This window comes from Podarcis muralis, chromosome 4, assembly GCF_964188315.1.
Source record: "Podarcis muralis chromosome 4, rPodMur119.hap1.1, whole genome shotgun sequence".
Classification (NCBI taxonomy): Eukaryota; Metazoa; Chordata; class Lepidosauria; order Squamata; family Lacertidae; genus Podarcis; species Podarcis muralis.
In genome coordinates, this window is record NC_135658.1 from 15538160 (window position 1) to 15555888 (window position 17729).

The 17729-nt window shown below is 46.6% G+C and overlaps 1 protein-coding gene across 5 annotated transcripts in view; it reads right to left on the reverse strand.

Moving 5' to 3' along the window:
- Window positions 1-17729, reverse strand: part of GRM5 (glutamate metabotropic receptor 5) — a 259730-nt gene that overhangs the window by 100979 nt on the left and 141022 nt on the right. The gene's annotated exons all lie outside the window — the stretch shown is intronic.

Sequence of the window (17729 nt, forward strand, 5' to 3'; positions counted from 1 at the left end):
GTTGGGAAAGATGGAGGGCACAAGGAGAAGGGGACGACAGAGGACGAGATGGTTGGACAGTGTTCTCGAAGCTACCAGCATGAGTTTGACCAAACTGCGGGAGGCAGTGGAAGACAGGAGGGCCTGGTGTGCTCTGGTCCATGGGGTCACGAAGAGCCGTACACGACTAAATGACTAAACAACAACAACAACATTTTCACTGGAGAAATGTTAGAGTGGATGTCTCTATTTTGATCAGAGAAATGTTGGAGGGTATGGAATAGGATGCCCCTATTTTTACTGGAGAAATGTTAGAGGGGATGTCTCTATTTTCATCAGAGAAATGTTGGAGGGTATGGAATAGGATGTCCCTATTTTCATTGGACAAATGTTGAAGGGTATGCAACAGTGGAGGCATAGCATAGCCATGTGACTGGGAGTTGTGTCGTGATGGAGCAGCAAGTTTGGAAGCACCGGTTCAGGTTGGCCCATGGCAAAGAGTGGACCAAACGATTTCCTCCCACATCTTCAGTCACAGGCAAAGGGGGTTGCATAAACTGCACAGCTCGGCTGTAAGGCATCTCCGCTGCCCTGCAAATCTGTAGCTCAAACAACCCCGATGAGCCTGTGTCCGAAAAAGCCAAAGCAAATCAAGTCATGTTGCAGGAAGAAAACTGTGGGTGCACAAAGAGCACAGCAAAGACCTCTCCGTTGCTTGATCCAGATAGCAGAGCCTTGATGAGAAATGACAGGTCACAAGGAAGAGAGAGATCTCAAATGACAATATCTACTGCTCCAATGGCCACTTTTGACATCGACAACAATGACTTCACCAGACGATGGGAAAGATGGTTCGCTGTCTCCTCCCACATGCGAGCAAGGAGCGAAGCTTGCAGGTAAGCACCCTTGCCATTTAGGGACCAGCTATTTTAGAAATTTGACAGAGGGAGGGGAGAGTGTGTGGATTTCTTTGCAACTTTCAGCCATTTGTGATTGATTTTTTATTTGGTTTTAATGCCACCCCCCACTATGCAATATAGAAACTTCAACGAACAAAAATGAAACGTGCATATAACATCATTAGTCACCTAAATAGACATGCCACTCTTCAAATGCTGCATTAATAAATTAGGAGTCAGTTAAGGCCGAAACATATTAAACAATTCATTTTTTTGTGACAACCTTAATATACAGAAAATTAGTGATTTTATTGGATGCCTTTACCCTTAACTAACTTTTGAATGCCTCTGATCTTAAATTACTTCTGCAGTTACAAGAATGGTCAAATTCTTGATGCTGTGTCATAGCAAGCATCACCTTGATTGAGTATCTGCAAAGGTGCTTTGCATGCCCCTCCAATCAGCTGATTGCACAGCTCTGCGCCTTTGCCCTCCCTGCTTGATTTCATTGTGATGTCAGGAGATTGACAGGTGGGCAGTCCCACCCATCTGGCAAAGATGACCCACAGTAGGGTAAGGGTAGTTAAGGCACTGCCTTGCTGGCTGGATACAGTTTCGTACCCTACATATGCCCCTTCTTGTACAGATAGGACCTGTTGATGGCATTTTACCATTATACTGTGGAGAGTGTATTAACTTATGGTCTCTGTGTGTGGTTTAGGAGCTACATGGCCAGGGAAAAAACAATGCTGTCCAGGGTTGTAAAGACTGCGGAGAGAATAATTGGGTGCACTCTTCCCACCTTAGATCAAATCTATGCTGTCAGGTGCCTTAAGAAAGCTGCAGAGATAGCGCAGGATAGTACGCACCCCGGAACTGATCTCTTTCAGCTTCTGCTTTCTGGAAGAAGGTATAGGGTTATAAAGATCAGGACTAGCCACCTGAGAAACCGTTTCTACGCAATGCAATTCTGGTTCTAAATGCAGCATAAGGAGTCTCCACAGTATATTGTATTTTAAAATGGGGTTTCAGAGTTTTTAGGGGTTTTTGAATGTTTTATGTAGATTTTCGATTTCATTGTGCTGTATGGGACAATGACAATAAATATATCGTATATCATAGAGGTTGGGGAGTTCGGGAGTTCGGCCTAGCATGAGATTCACAAGGGTTCTTATCTGGTCCTACCAAAGGCTTCCTCTGTTTTGCACTGTCAATCAGACATATTTTGCAAACAGAATGTGCAATTGAAGACAAGGGCAGAGATATCAATAATCCATGGCAACGGGGCGGTGGGGGGTGGGAAAACAAACCCAGAGGAAAGTGATTTGATAACAATTTCCACGTTCCAGTCCATAAATCCTCTAAAGCTCTCATTTCCCCTGAAGAATTTTCCGGTCAGAACCCTGAGCCTCGTGGATTGATTTTCTCATTACCTGCAAGTTCTTTTCTCTGAAAGTTCCAGAGTTTTCCGAAAGGCACCCAACAGAAGGATCTGTGCGCCATCCTCAAGAGAAGGGCCCTCAAAGGCAATGCAATCATAGCCTGTAATACTTTCAAGGTGGCAGCGAGATGCAAGGATGAGTGTTACTGATGGAGAAATGGGGAGAGGGAAGAGGAGTGAAGCTTGAAACAGGACAGGATTTAAGGCTGGGGTGGGAAACCTTAGGCCAGGGGGGCAAATGCAGCCCCCCCCCCGGCGTCTCACAATCTGGTCTCCATATCTCCGTCTGTTAAGAGTTTGGGTGTAATCTTCGACACCTCTCTTTCCACGGAGGTGCAGATTGCAGCTATAACAAAGGCGGCATTTTTTCATCTCCGCCAAGCTAAGCAGTTGGCTCCTTACCTCTCTTGCCCTGACCTAGCCACTGTGATCCATGTGACGGTCACCTCTCCAGACTGGATTATAGTAACTCACTCTATGTGGGGCTGCCTTTGAGACTGACCCAGACACTCCAGTGGATGCAGAATGCCGCGGCAAGGCTCCTTACGGGGTCCTCACCGCAGGATCACATTCACCCAGTGCTATACCAGCTGCACTGGCTCCCGGTGGAGTACAGGATCAGGTTTAAGGTGCTGGTTTTAACCTTTAAAGCCCTATACAGCCTAGGACCTTTGTACCTACGAGACCGCCTCTCCTGGTATGTCCCACGGAGGACCTTGCGGTCCTCAAACAAAAACATCTTGGAGGTCCCTGGCCACAGGGAGGTTAGGCTGGCTTCAACCAGAGCCAGGGCTTTTTCGGCTGTGGCCCTGATCTGATGGAACGCTCTGTCACAAGAGACTAGGGCCCTGCGGGACTTGACATCTTTCCACAGGGCCTGCAAGACAGAGCTGTTCCACCAGGCCTTTGGCCAGGGCACAGCCTGACCCCCTCCTTTGGCAATCCTCACAGAACTCTGGCCCAATGGTTGCCATTAATTTGATTTGAACTGATTTTATAATGAAATGATTTTAGATTGTTGTATTATTTTACTGTTGTTAGCCGCTCTGAGATCTGAGCCTGGCTTCGGCTGGGGAGGGCAAGGTATAAATAAATTTTATTATTTATTATTATCTCTCCTCCAACCCCCTGCTCCATACCTTTGACTATGCACTGCATGAATAATAGAATCATAGAACTGTAGACTTGGAAAGGACCATGAGTGTCATGCAGTCCAACTCCCTGCTGTGCAGGAAACTTGCCCAATGTGGGGCTCAAACCCACAACCCTGAGATTAAAACTCTCATGCTCTGCCAACTGAGCTACTCCCTTTTGCCCATCCTGGAGTTTCTATCATTCAGCTTCAATGGCTGTCCATAAGCTGTGTGTCGAGACCCCAAGACCACCCCCTCATTGATGAATAAGGCACAAGGACATGGATATTAGGTTAATGTTATTGGGCAAATTTAGGCCACAACTTGATTGGTTACAGAATGTGAGTGGTATTGGCTTAGGCATTGGAATTGACCCAACTATATCTGACTCCTGCCCGTCACGCAGGGAGTCCAGTAAGGGTCAACCACCGGTAAGGGGAGCCCCATCAATGCAAACCAACTCGAGCTTCCCCTGGGTTCCCGTCAGGGTCGTGGCATGGCCCTAGCCCAGCTCCAGACTTTGGACAAGATCCACACCCCCGGATTCCTTTAACGGAATACCCTTAAGTTTGGAGCGGTAGGTGATGGCCACACCTTCCCTCTCCCATCATAAGATCAACCAATGCCTAACCGCCAAACCTTACAAAGTTGTGGCGATTGCTACGAGGTAGGCGGAAACCAAATGGCCCATGCCAATTTGCCAAGTGGAAAAATTCCTACCAGGCCCCTCAACGGCGACCAACCGAGGTCCATAGCAAGGCCAAATTCGAAACCGGAAAATAGGGAGGGAGGGCAGGAGATCGAGGAAGTGAGCCAAGAAGAAGCTGTCCAGCTCACGCCTCAGTTTAAATGGGGCCCGGCCATGCCCCCCCAGCCAGCGGATTGGCTAGAAGGCGAATGACATTGCTAAGAACCTCCGGGGGATGCGGGACTTCGTCCCCCGCCCCCAGAGGGGAGTGGGTGGCCTCGTGGTCCACTGCAACTCCTCCCCACTGGGAAGTGGAGAGGATTTCTAGGGTCATGGAAGAGGGAGTGAAATTTTATCCACCTTCTCCATGCCATGCATGATTTTATACGTATTTAAAATACATATTTTGAGAGATATGTATTTAAATGCGTACACAATTATGAATTTTCACAGGTGGCTGCAGAAGCAGGGATGAGACAAGACTCAGGAGAGCCTGATCTGCAAAAGGGATGCAAACCAGAAATTCACTGATATTTTATCCCTAGTTGTGAGCTGTCTTCTCCACTATCCGTTTAGCAGCTGAAAGAAATAGTGCCAATAGTTCGTATTGCTTGAATGAATACTGATTTATGCATGCAAATTTGTTGTCTTCTACGGCAGGGGGAAGGCATGCCCGTAAATCGTGCACCAGAAATCACGAAACTGGCTACAAATGCAGTTTTTGAAAAATGAACTCTGAAGTTAACATCTGATCTAGAGTTGGCCCTCACAGAAAGCCATAGAGTAGCAGCCATGCATGTTTCAAAAGACCAGGAAACAAGTGTCCCTGCCGACCATGTCATCTCTGATACACTGGGATGCAGATCAATATATTTATATCCTGCCTTTCTCCCGGGCTGGGACACAAGGTTGCTTGCCACATTTAAAAACAACATTATTAAATAAAAGCAAACTAGTAGAAAACCAGAATTAAAATTCTTCAGAACACATTTAGAACCAGTGATTAAAGACGCACTTAGTCACTGGGTAGCCTGGGCCTAAGCCACATAGGGCTTCATAGTTCATAACCAGCACTTTGAATTGTGCCCAGAAACAAAATGGTAGCCAGTGAATTTGTTTTAGGAAAGGAGTCATATACTCCCTGTATCCAGCCCCACCCATGAGCTGTCTGGTTGTAGCATTCTATGATACTATATGCAGAATTCATCATGCGAAAGGCTGGGCAAGATGAATCCCAAGCTGGAATCAAGACTGCCTTAAGAGATTTGACTTTCTTGGGCTCCATGATCACTACAGATGGTGACAGCAGCCATGAAATTAAAAGACGCCTGCTTCTTGGGAGAAAAGCAATGACAAACCTAGACAGCATCTTAAAAAGCAGAGATATCACCTTGCCAACAAAGATCTGTATAGTTAAAGCTATGGCTTTCCCAGTAGTGATGTATGGAAGTGAGAGCTGGACCATAAAGAAGGCTGATTGCCGAAGAAATGATGCTTTTGAATTATGGTGCTGGAGGAGACTCTTGAGAGTCCCATGGACTGCAAGAAGAACAAACCTATCCATTCTGAAGGAAATCAGCCCTGAGTGCTCACTGGAAGGACAGATCCTGAAGCTGAGACTCCAATACTTTGTCTATCTCATGAGAAGAGAAGACTCCCTGGAAAAGACCCTGATGTTGGGAAAGATTGAGGGCACAAAGAGAAGGGGACGGCAGAGGACGAGATTGTTAGACAGTGTTCTCGAAGCTACTAACATGAGTTTGACCAAACTGCGGGAGGCAGTGGAAGACAGGAGTGCCTGGCGTGCTCTGGTCCATGGGGTCACGAAGTCGGACACGACTAAACGACTAAACAACAACAACATGATACTATGAAGTCAGAGACCTATGTCAAGCTGATGGAGAATGTGAATGGAGATCTGGGAAGAAGAGGCATTGCTAGGTGCTTCAAAGACTTGGGGCATGACAGAAATTTGCATATGCTCATTTATATGCATAGAGCAGGTGAGCTGAACCACTTTTCAGCCTGGGCTCCATATATTCCTCTGGGCAACCTTCCAAGGACCACATGCCAATGGTGGCCAGAGACAAAAGGAGGAGGAGCAACAATGTAAAGTTTACCTTTGTGCAATAAGCTACTTTCTGCACAGACTCAGACAACTGATGGGAGATGGAATCTGAGAGCACCAGGAGAGGTTAACGCATCTCTGCTTTTGTGTAAATTGACTTGGCCTTGCTAGCGAACATCAAGTCAGTTTCACAGCATCAGATAGTCACATTTAGTCGTGATGACGGTTGACTGATGAGTTTCCAATAAGGAGCGCTTTTATCCACAGGTTCCAGCTGCTGCCTTCTCTGGTTCTGGATGGCTGAATTAGGACGGAGCGCGGTCCATTTAATCAGAGACATTGATTGTATGTGTTGGTGACGATGCAGGGGACGACATTTCTCATGCTTCGTTTCGTCGTTCCATTTACAAGTAGATGACATAAATATCCGGTCCAACTTCTCATTGGCAGAAGCCATTGATCAAACCAAGAGCAACAAAATTGAGGTTTTGCTTGCTATCAGAGACAGGAAAATAACTGCAAAGGTTGCTTCATTTGCCTCTGTGGCAGGAAGTATTCATCAAAACTACACAACGGCATTTGTCTGATGTTCATGTGATACTGTTTTTTTTTTCTGATTTTCCACTCGTTTCTTTTGAAGTGTTTCTGTGTTCATAGGACACCCACACCAACAAAGAACTTCTACTGGATAGATTACAGGTGGTGTATAAATTCCTTAATTACCCGGTTATAGGGTATCAGGCTAGGACCTGGGAGATCAGGGTTCAAATCCCCACTGGGTGACCTTGGGCCAGTCACTGTCTTTCAGTTTGCCACCTTTAGCTCATTGGAGAAAAGGGTGGGGTATAAATGTAATTAAATCAGTAAATGTGTAAATAATAAAATAAAGTTATGCTCTTCGCCCACCTTGCCAGTATTGTGCATTCGGCTTTTCCCCAGAATGATGCCCTCCTATGCAAATTTGTATCAGGTGAAGAAAAAGGAAATCGCTCAAATCCACCTTGCAATGTCAGACTAGGGTTGTGCCCCTTAGAAAGCAGGGAGAGATTATTTAGTCATCCTGGAGGAATAATAACGTTAAAAGAAATTCTATCTGCAATGGCAGTAATTAACTATGAATCATGTAATGCTAAACGGGGAATGGTTTTTCTACAATAATTAAATCAGTTGTGCAAGTGGCAATAAACAGATGTTATTGCACATAATTACAAATATTACAGCTTTACAGCATTCTCGTTATTTTTCAGTAACAACTTAGCAAAAGTTGGGAGGAGGGGGGAGAGACAGAAAGAAGAGTGAAACTGTTCTTCCTCCCCCAGAACAGTGGATTTAAGAAACTGTGAACCAACACAGTTACATTTGGGGGCCCAGTTCAATTGTGATGTGATGTACTCAATCAAGTGGTATGTATAAAACAAACCAGGGATTGGGAAACTCCAGCCCACAGAATCTGGCATGGGTCCCACTTCAACCCACAAGGCTGTTTCCCCCCAAACCACACCTACTGTCAGGTTGGTTTTTCCCCACTCCCTTACGACTCGACTTATTCCAGATTTATTGGTCAATTTACAATTTCATGCTCTTTATTCAGCTCGTAGTAGCAATGAATGAAACTTTCCCCAAAACGTCTAGCTATATATACATTATTTACACAATGGGCCCGCGTGATTGGCTAATTCCGGGCTGCTCCTGCAGGCCAATCAGGTTGCGGATTCACCTCCTCCAGAAGTCTGATTGGCTGCTCCTGCAGGCCAATCAGGTTGCTGATTCATTTCCACCTGGAGCTGGATTGGGTGACTCCTGCAGACCAATCAGACTGCTGCATTCCAGATCCTATTGTTCTAGGATTTAGCTCAGTACATAACACAAACGCTCTGGAGAAGCGTAGTTCCATCAGTCCTCACTCGAGTATCCAGTTGCCGAAACTGGGCCCCTCCTCTTCCGTCCCCAACAAGGAAGCCCCCACCTCCTCTTTTTCCCCTTCCTGCATTTTTCAGCTAGCCTTGTTAATCTACAAGTTTGGAGCGATTCTTACCCCCACCCTCATTTCTCCTTCTTCCGTTGTGTCATTATCACAGCTTTCAAATTGCATTCCTTCACTCTGGGCCTCCCTTTCGTTTTCTCTTGTGTTCAGAGATCAAATTACTGCTGATCTCTGCTTCTTCCCCCTCCCCTCGGAATTTCTCCCTGCTTATCTCTTCTCCTTCTATGTCTGCGTTTTCGCGTCCCGTCAGAGAAGTGGCTGTTCTGACACCTACTGGCCCTAGACCTGTCATCATAGTCACTTCACTGGAGGTTATTAAACAGAAGTTGGGTGGCCATCTGCTAGGGATTCTTCATTTGTGATTCTATGATTCTATAAAATCCTATAAAATCTCTACCTGCCCCGTGGTCATAGAATCACAGAATTGTATGGTTGGAAGAGACCCAAAGAGTCATTGAGTCCAACCCCCGCAATGCAGGAATGTGCAGCTGTCCCTTACAGGGATCGAACCTGCAACCTTGGTGTTGTCTGCACCACGCTCTAACCAACTGAGCTACCCATCTGATTTTGAGATGTGGCTGGATTGGCTGCGCAACCGAGTTCCCCTGTGCCTAACCTGATTGCCCAGCTTAGCGTTGTGGAAAGAAGTCAAATTCACTGCCCGTCAACTGACGAAGGGTGACTTTAAGCCTATTGGGTTGGCTGCATGACCAAAATCCGCATGGAGAACAGAATGGTGCAGCTGTTCCTTGCAGAGAGCAGCATTGCTAGCCCTGTGCTTGGGAAGCACCTAGCACACCGTTTGCAAAGTGATGTGCAAGGGACTATGACAGCTGGGTGGGGCAACCCAGCTGTTAATCATCTGATGTCATAATGGCACCAGGTGATTGACAGGGGTGGGTTGTCTTGTTGCTAAGGAACATTCCATGGATGGGGCATGATGGCTGGGAAGTGGGGTTGTCTTCCCCCCTTCCCTGGCCCATAAGGGTAACGGGATGGGTGCCCCAGGCTCCTGTTTGAGCCATTCTGCCACCAGCATCCCCTGTGCCTTCAGGCTTCCTCATCTGAGCAAAAACGTATTTTTGAGAGCCAGTGTGGTGTAGTGGTTGAAGTGCAGGACTAGGACCTGGGAGACCATTTTAAGTATAGTTGTTTAATTGACACTGAAATGGAGAACGCCTGAATGTTTATTACTGTAATGTGTGGATTTTCCATGGAGCTATATTAAGAGCTCTCTGAGCTCCTTAATGGGTTGGTAATTAACTGCTATTGTTCCCAGGTAGCTCTGACGTAGTGTTTTAACTTTAGATCACATGAGAGGTATTGAATTGCAAATTCGCCATCTTGGAAGGGTGGAGACTTCGGTCTTTTTCCTCAGCGTCTGTGGGAGTTAAGATGTGTAAAAGAAACTCTCTTGAAGTGGAGAAAAGTGCTCCAGGCAAAATGGAGGCTTGAAGGAGAGAGAGAGAGAGAGACCTTTGATTCTAGGTCTGTTTGGAGTTATCTTTTATTTCTAAGATGCTGAGCTTGTGCTGGACAGCATGAGATATTTTATGGAGTTATTTGGATGTGTTTCTGATGCTTTTGTTCTGTTTTGAAGAAAGTTCTGCAAGTAAAGTTTTGAACAATCTGGTCGGTCTAGACAATGTCTTATTCCAAAAGGAGTCCATTTTTCATGCACCCAGTCGCTTCAAGCTGCACAACATTAATATCCGCAATGGACCAGAGCTCAAATCTCCACTCAGGCAGAAAGCTCACTGGGTGACCTTGGACCTGTCACTGCCTCTCAGCCTAACCTACCTCTCAGGGATGTTCTGTGGATTAGCTATGGAAGGTGAGAACCAGGTACGCCATCGTGATATCCTTGGAGGAAAAGGTGGACTAGAAATGCCACAAATAAGCAAAAATCAATAAATCTGGCTTCTCAGCCCCAAGCCAGTTGGGATCGTGATACTCACGACAGTGGGGGCAGATAACAATCTGGCCCACTGGGCAGCAATCACTTATCACGTTCTCTTCCTTCTGCCAACTGCTGCCCGCAAAGCTGTCTCACTCTCCCTCCTGCTACATCCCAACCAAATGCCACTTTGCGAAATACGAATTGGGTTAGGGGATTGCCAGAGAGAAGCGATAGCTGAGGGAAACCAGCCATAGCAAACATCAAAGCAAGCACAGTTCCAGGGCATGAATATTCCTGGAATACAGCCCTTCTTGACTGCAGCGGAGGCGCAGAAATCATTCAAGGTACTTTCTGCATAGACTTCAACTCCCTGCTGTATCCTCCATCCAGGAAGGTAAATGAGGTGTTTTAAAAAACACAAGGGCCTGCAAAAAAACACCCATGGGGGGAAGCAGGGCCAGGGAGGGGCATGGCCTGGGGAAAGTTGCAAGGGTCAGATCTGGAGAACAGATACGTATTGTTTTTCCATATCAGAAGGAAGCCTGAATAGGAATAAAGAGCTGCACTCCCTCCGCGGCTGTTGAGGCCTTGCAGAACTGACTGGCCATGACAGCATTTTCAGAACAGAGCATGGAGACTGCTCTCCCCTTTGTCATCCTGAATCGGCTCTTTGCTTTGTTGAGGACGCAAAGACAAACTGAAATAATGCCATGACCTAATAAAAGCAAAGTCTGCAGGCATGGGCTCCTGTTGGTGTCTCCGATGGTTCTACACAAATGACAAAATGTCAAAGGATATACAGGGCTAATTTGTCCTCGAGGAAGACCGTTCTTGGTGGATGACACTAAAGATGCTTCTTGAGTCTCACGTTGCAGGGACATGTACTGCTACTTCCGGCTGGGCTTTGCTTTTGTGCCATTCCAGCTGCTCTCCTCCTAGGCAAGAGCTTCTGGTACCAACAGAACCCTAGTCAACAGCTGGTCCTTCAAGACAACTACCATGAGGGCTGTAGCATTTGCTTCGCATGTAAAAGTTTCCAGGTTCAATCCCTGTCATGTCCAGACATAGAATCAAAGAATGGTAGAGTTGGAAGGGACCCTGAGGGTCATCTAGTCCAACCCCCTGCAATGCAGGAAACTCAGCTAAAGCATCCATGACAGGTGGCCATCCAACTTCTGCTTAAAAACCACCAAGGAAGGAGAGTCCACAACCTCTCAAGGGAGACTGTTCCACTGTGGAGCCAGCGTGGTATAGTGGTTAAGAGCAGTAGACTTGTAATCTGGGGAACTGGGTTTGCGTCTCCGTTCCTCCACATGCATCTGCTGGGTGACCTTGGGCCAGTCACACTTCTCTGAAGTCTCTCAGCCCCACTCACCTCACAGAGTGTTTGTTGTGAGGGAGGGAAGGAAAGGAGAATGTTAGCCACTTTGAGACTCCTTCGGGTAGTGATAAAGTGGGATATCAAATCCAAACTCCTCTTCTTCTTCTGTTGAACAGCTCTTAATGTCAGAACGTTTTTTCCTGATGTTTAGTCAAGTCTTGCAGCTTGAAGCCATTGGTTCGAGTCCTACCCTCTAGAGCAGGAGGAAATAAGCTTGTTTGTCTTTCATGTGACAGCCCTTCAGATATCTGAAGATGGCTATCCCATCTCCTCTTTTCCAGGCTAAACATATCCAGTTCCTTCAACCGTTCCTCATAAGGCTTAGTTTCCATACTCTTGATCAACCTTGGCAAGGTGCTGCCAGTTAGTGCAGACAATACTGACCTAGATGGGCTCAGGGTAAGGCAGATTTCTGCGTCCCTAAGTGAATTGTTCCCATGCTTTGCCCTATCGCTGCCCTTCTCATCTTCCCACCGCCTTCCTCTCCTTTGGTCATCGTTAGAGCGTTCCCCATCACATTAATCTCTGTTTCTTTTATGAGCTATCCGTATGCCTGGGGCCGAAGAAAACAAACAACAGGGTCAACGTGCTGCCTCTTCGCAGCAAAACGCCACCATCTCTCCCAGTGAAGGAAACCCGAGAGAGCAAAATCAATCTGGCTTGCCGCTAAATGACTCATATAGCAAGGCGATTGAACCGCACATCTTGGGAAGGGATTGGTTGGGGGTGGGGAGAGTTGCTGTGTAGGGCAGACATTTCAAGAAGTTATCCAGTCTCTCCACAGGAAAATAAAAATAAAATAAAGAACACACCAACCAAGTGGAACCCAGATTGTGCCCTGGGATCAAAATATGCCAGCAGGGAACAACAGATCCTTGCGTCTCTGCTTGTTTGGCATAATACTGTACGTGGAATCCATAGGCATGAATGAAAAGCCACGCAAATGGTATGAATTATCGTTTTCCGGGTTGCAGCCAGCCAGGATTGCAAGACAGCCCCCAGTGAATTGACAATGCCATGATGGCCAAGTGCCACAGAGAGCATTCAGAACAATATGGAACAGCTGTGGATGAGTAGCGTATTGAAGCAGTAGTGCCAAAATCTGGGACACAAAGCTAGGCTCATCCCCGAGACAGGAAGAGGGAGATTTGAGATGGGCTGAGCTAAGACGGGAGCAAAGGTTTCCTAACTGGCAAAATTCATAACTGCCAAGTGCAGGGCATGAATTCATCCATCTCATAATGCTTGACTCTTTTACAAAATGATCTCCACCCCTGCTCCTCACATTTCTAGGAATACAATACAAAGTTGTGTACCACCTTCCTTGACACCTTGAATGCTGCAGTGGCGGTGTTCCAGCTGATGGCGTCCCTGGGAAAGGTTCTTTTCCCAGGGCACCTTATTATGGGCCTCAGGTGGCCTGCCGGCTGCCTAGAAAGAAGGGAGATTGTTCTGGATTGTGTCTACATTCCCTCGGAGTCAATCTTTGGCTTCTTCTGTTAAAAGCATCTGGTAGCAAGAGATGGAAAAGGGACATCTGCCAGAGATCCTGGAGATGTGCTGCCAGTCAGAGTAGACATTACTAGGGCACATGGGCAAATGCTTTAACCTGGGACAAAGCAGGTTTTTTTGCTGCTTGCCACCACTCAGGTAATACCAGGTGAATGTGAAGGGATGTAGGTAGAAGGAGAAGATTTGGGAGCAGGAGCTCCTACTGTTGCATTCCTTATGATGTCATTGGATTAGTGCCGTGCCAAAAATTCTCCTCCAATTTTTTTTAAAAAAGCATTCTTCCCCTGAAAAACAAGCTTCTATTTGTTCTGCCTCCTTCCCAGGGTGGTTTAGAATTTCTTTAGAAATTTAGTGTGTGCAGGGTTTATGTTGGTTAACTAGCCCCCTTTGGGAGAGGCTGGCCCCTCTCCCTGCTCCCGGAGCTAGTTTACCGGTGATCTTCCTCTGGCTGGCATCCCGGACAGACCAGGGAGATCTTGATAGGCGACATCTCCCAGCGTGGAAGATGCACACCCCCTTCTCCCCTTGCATAGGGGAAAAGAAGATAGTCAGAAAGTCTTTTACATCTTGTTTATTTCTGACTGTACAGCTCTACAGAAAACATGTCCGATCAGTTCAAACTTCTCCAAGCAAGTGACCCAGACTTCCTTTACAAACGCAACAGGAAGGTCTCAAATTACACACTGAACAAAGCCTTGTGTATCCCGTGAAATGCCTGGAAGATTCTTTCCCAGGGCTAGCCACATCATGTGATGTAAACAAGCTGGCAGTTTGCAGCTGCGTTGTACTCATATCGTAACAGTTTATAGCTTGCCTGGTGCCTGTGCTTTTCCTGCAAGCCTTTTCCCAGCACCCTGCAGCCTCCACTGCTGCCTGTATTTCACGATTTGAAAAGGCTACATGGGAAGGGTGACCTCATGATGTAATCTGCTGGGCTTCAGTTGAAAGGCAAGCACCCAGGAAGGCTGCAGAACCTGGTGAGCACTGGTGAGATGGTTTGCAGAATGAAAGAAAGAAAGGGCAGTCACAAAAAATTCCCTCGGCCACCACAGAAGTAACTGCAACAAAATCCTGGCACCCCAGTCCATGTGAGTTTGACAGACATTTTCTCTTCTCTTTGATAGTTTTCCAAGGCAATTGCTTCTCTCATTAAATTGATGAAGAATGGAAAATGCAAGAGAAATTTCAGCCATGGCATTATACTGAATCCACATGTGGAATTGATCTCAAGAGACAGAGAGCGAGAGAATGCTATGTGGGGCTCGGAGGGGGGGGCAGAGGGCGCATGACAGGTGCAGCTCAATTTGCCATGTGCAACCCCAAATTCAGTTGATGTGACTTTACCCACTATTCATGCTAGCCTGAGGAAGCTGAGCACTTGGGGAAGTGAAAGATGCAAGTCCCAGTGGGCTGCAAGAAAGAAAGTTGGTTCAATTTGCATTTAAAGGTGAACCCACCTAAACTGCATTTTTTTAAACAATATGTCAGCATGTGAAAATGGGCCCATCGTCTGCTGCTAGCTCATGAGTTGAAGGGCGCTGGACCAAATGACCATTTGGGTTCCTTCCAGCTCTGTGATTCTATGAGGGATCGTATTCAATACTTTCAGAAACTGGCTTTTCGATTTCTGCGCTTCTGTCTGTGCGTGCAAAAGGCGGGGTGCGGGTGGGGAAGGAAAGAAAGGAAGGAAGAAAATAGTGCAGGCTTTTGTATCACAATGGGACATTTCCCTCAATGCAGGCCAAGCCTTGACTGGGCTTTGAGCCATAAGCACACACATTTGATAGCCGCAGATGGCCTCTTGGCAGCCGGCAGCCGTTCCCATTTGTCAGCCCGGTAATGTGGCCCCAGACTCTTGGCTTGTTTGATTCATTGAGATGATCACCGCAGGTGCCAAGCGAGTGGGCAAGATTAGACGGGCAGCTTGTAGCACATCGAAAGGGTTCCACATCCATTGCCCCCTCCCTGCCCTCCTTTCGCGAAATCCCTTCTCCAGCTTGGAGCCTCGGTGGAAAAAGTGGTGCAGAAATGCAAAACGCAGCACCTGTTGAGATTTCAGCATCGAAAGAAGGAAGCCTCAGGGCCTTGCTTGGATAAACCATGGTGCCCTCAAGTGCACAGGTTAAAGTCCACAGAGTGGTTATCCATTCAGCTAATGTGTATCTTGACATTGATTCATAATGTGGTTTGTGCTGCCCTCTGGGCCCAGAACTTACAGCTGAATTGGAAGCTCTACGTGGCGAACCTTTTGCTTTGAGAGGGAAGCACCTCAAGAGCGAAGGGGTGCCTTTAACAATACTCAGTCTGTTTTATAGCAGCGGCACATTTCCTTGTGCATAAAACTCCTACCCGATTCCCTGGATAAGAAACAGTGGCATGCAGTGAAATTTTTCGTAGTGGGAACAGTCAAGGTGTGCCAATGTTGCATGTGTTAGCATCGTGCCTCCCTCCCTAATCCGGGTAGAATCTTCCCGGGATTTGGGAAGGAGGTGCCGGGCTCTAATACTTTAATACTCAAATTTACCGGGAATGTTTAGAGGACTATCCTAGTCCACTGACTGCATGCCACTGATAAGAACATGAAAACCTAATCCAAACCAACCCAAACTGAACTGAGTCCATCAATTCCAGCATCCTGTTCTCTCAGTGGCCAGCCAGACAGCCCTGGGAAGTCTATGACTTATGATCCAATGAACAGTTAAAAACAAGTGCATGTAAAAGCTTTTTTTTTAAAAAAATGAATAAACAATCAACTGACATGCAAACAGCATTTAAAAGAACAAGGCATACATAAAATCAATTTTGTTCCAGGGCAGACGGTAATGGAGGGTAAGATAAGGTTTGTTGAAAGAGGAACCTCTTTAGCAGGTGCTGAAAAGCCAGTAGAGATGGTTCTTTTCAATATGGAATGGGAGGGCATTCCAAAGGGCAGGTGTCACCACACTAAAGCCCCCCCCCCTTTTCGGCAGTATAATTTTTTATTACATTCGCACCCCCATTTCCGCCGTGTTTTTACTCAAATATTTTCTTCTGCACTATATCTTTATGTGTTACAAAAAGTTTATTTTATATACTAAAGGCCCTGTGACCCTGTGCAGAACGGAGCTGCCAATGGGCTGATAGCTGCAGGATGCTCTCTCCTGCAGAATGCAGCGGTTATTTGCTTATGGATGAGGCAATCATTTAATTAGCCTGGTCCCAAGCTTTAGGGCTGTGTACCTTGAAGCCAGCCCAGGAGCTAATTGGCACCCAGCACAATTCCTTCCACATTAGTGTGATGGTGATATTACACCCCAGTGCATGGTCCAGCTGCATTTTGCAGCAGCTTCAGCTTCTGGAGAAGCCCTTTCCCCCATCTGAGCACACTGCAGTAATCCAATCTGGAAGTCACTGTGTGATATTTCCAATGCAGTCAAACCAACAATGCACGCTTGCTAGATGGGCACATGATAGGAGCTGAAGCTCACAGAGTTTGCCTGTACGTTTGCTAGAGAGAACTCTGAGACAGACACTCCCACTGTGCCCTGACAGGGGGAGGGCATAGGGAGTGGGTGGCACTGTGGTCTAAACCACTGAGCCTCTTGGACTTTCCAATTGGAAGGTCAGCAGTTCAAATCCACGTGACAGGGGTAAGCTCCCGTTGCTCTGTCCCAGCTCCTGCCAACCTAGCAGTTCGAAAGCACACCAGTGCAAGTAGATAAGTAGGTACCACTGTGGCAAGAAGGTAAATGGCATTTCCACGCACTCTGGTTTCCATCACAGTGTCTCGTTGTGCCAGAAACAGTTTAGTCATGCTGGCCACATGGCCCGGAAAGCTGTCTGTGGACAAACGCCGGCTCCCTCAGTCTGAAAGTGAGATGAGCACCGCAACCCCATAGTCACCTTTGACTGAACTTAACTGTCCAGGGGTCCTTTACCTTGACCTTTTATCTTTTTATATATTCCCCTTACCTGTCTGAGCACATCCACTTTTGCCTGTCTTCAGTCTTACCTCTTCATATCACCAAGCCAGAAATGTGAGAGCAACTGCTAAGTCTGAACTACAGTTGAGACTCCGTCTTAAGCTAGACTTTGTAACTGAATTACTATTTTAAGCCTGCCTGAACAGAGCAGCTGTATCTGTTATTCTGCAACACAAACAGAGTGAGTAAATGTTATTTTTAACTTTTAGAAGACTGCTTGTGTAATTATTGTTTTAAAGGGGGGGGGGGGGAAGCTGGAAATACCAGGCGAATCCAACCTCCCTTAAGGCATCCTAGATTACTTAAACAAAAAGGCTGAAACCAACCTATCTAAGCTTCCTCCTAAGGTGAAAGCGGATGCACTCCACTGAACTCACAAATGTGAGGAAGGAGAATATCTAATAAATATATCATCGCCTAGCATCTATACACATCCCTATAGTGACCAGTGCATGGAAGACAGTGGCCCGGTATCCTGATCCAGAAACAGCTACAGCTGGCTTGCCAACCATAGCTGGCAAATGGCACTCCCAGCCCCAGAGGTCCTATGGGTCTCTATTAAAAAGCATCTTTCTCTTGCCAGGATTCAGAGTCTGTTTACTGGTCCTCATCCAGCCCATCATTAAGTGCAGACACCAGCTTAGGGCTTGCACAGCCTTCCTTGATTTAGATGTTTCAGAGCTGGGTGTCATCTGTGTACCAAATTTCCTAAAAACCACTTCCAATGACATCACCATTATCGCATCGCTGAGGACTAGTGAGGACAATGGGGAGTGTCGAAG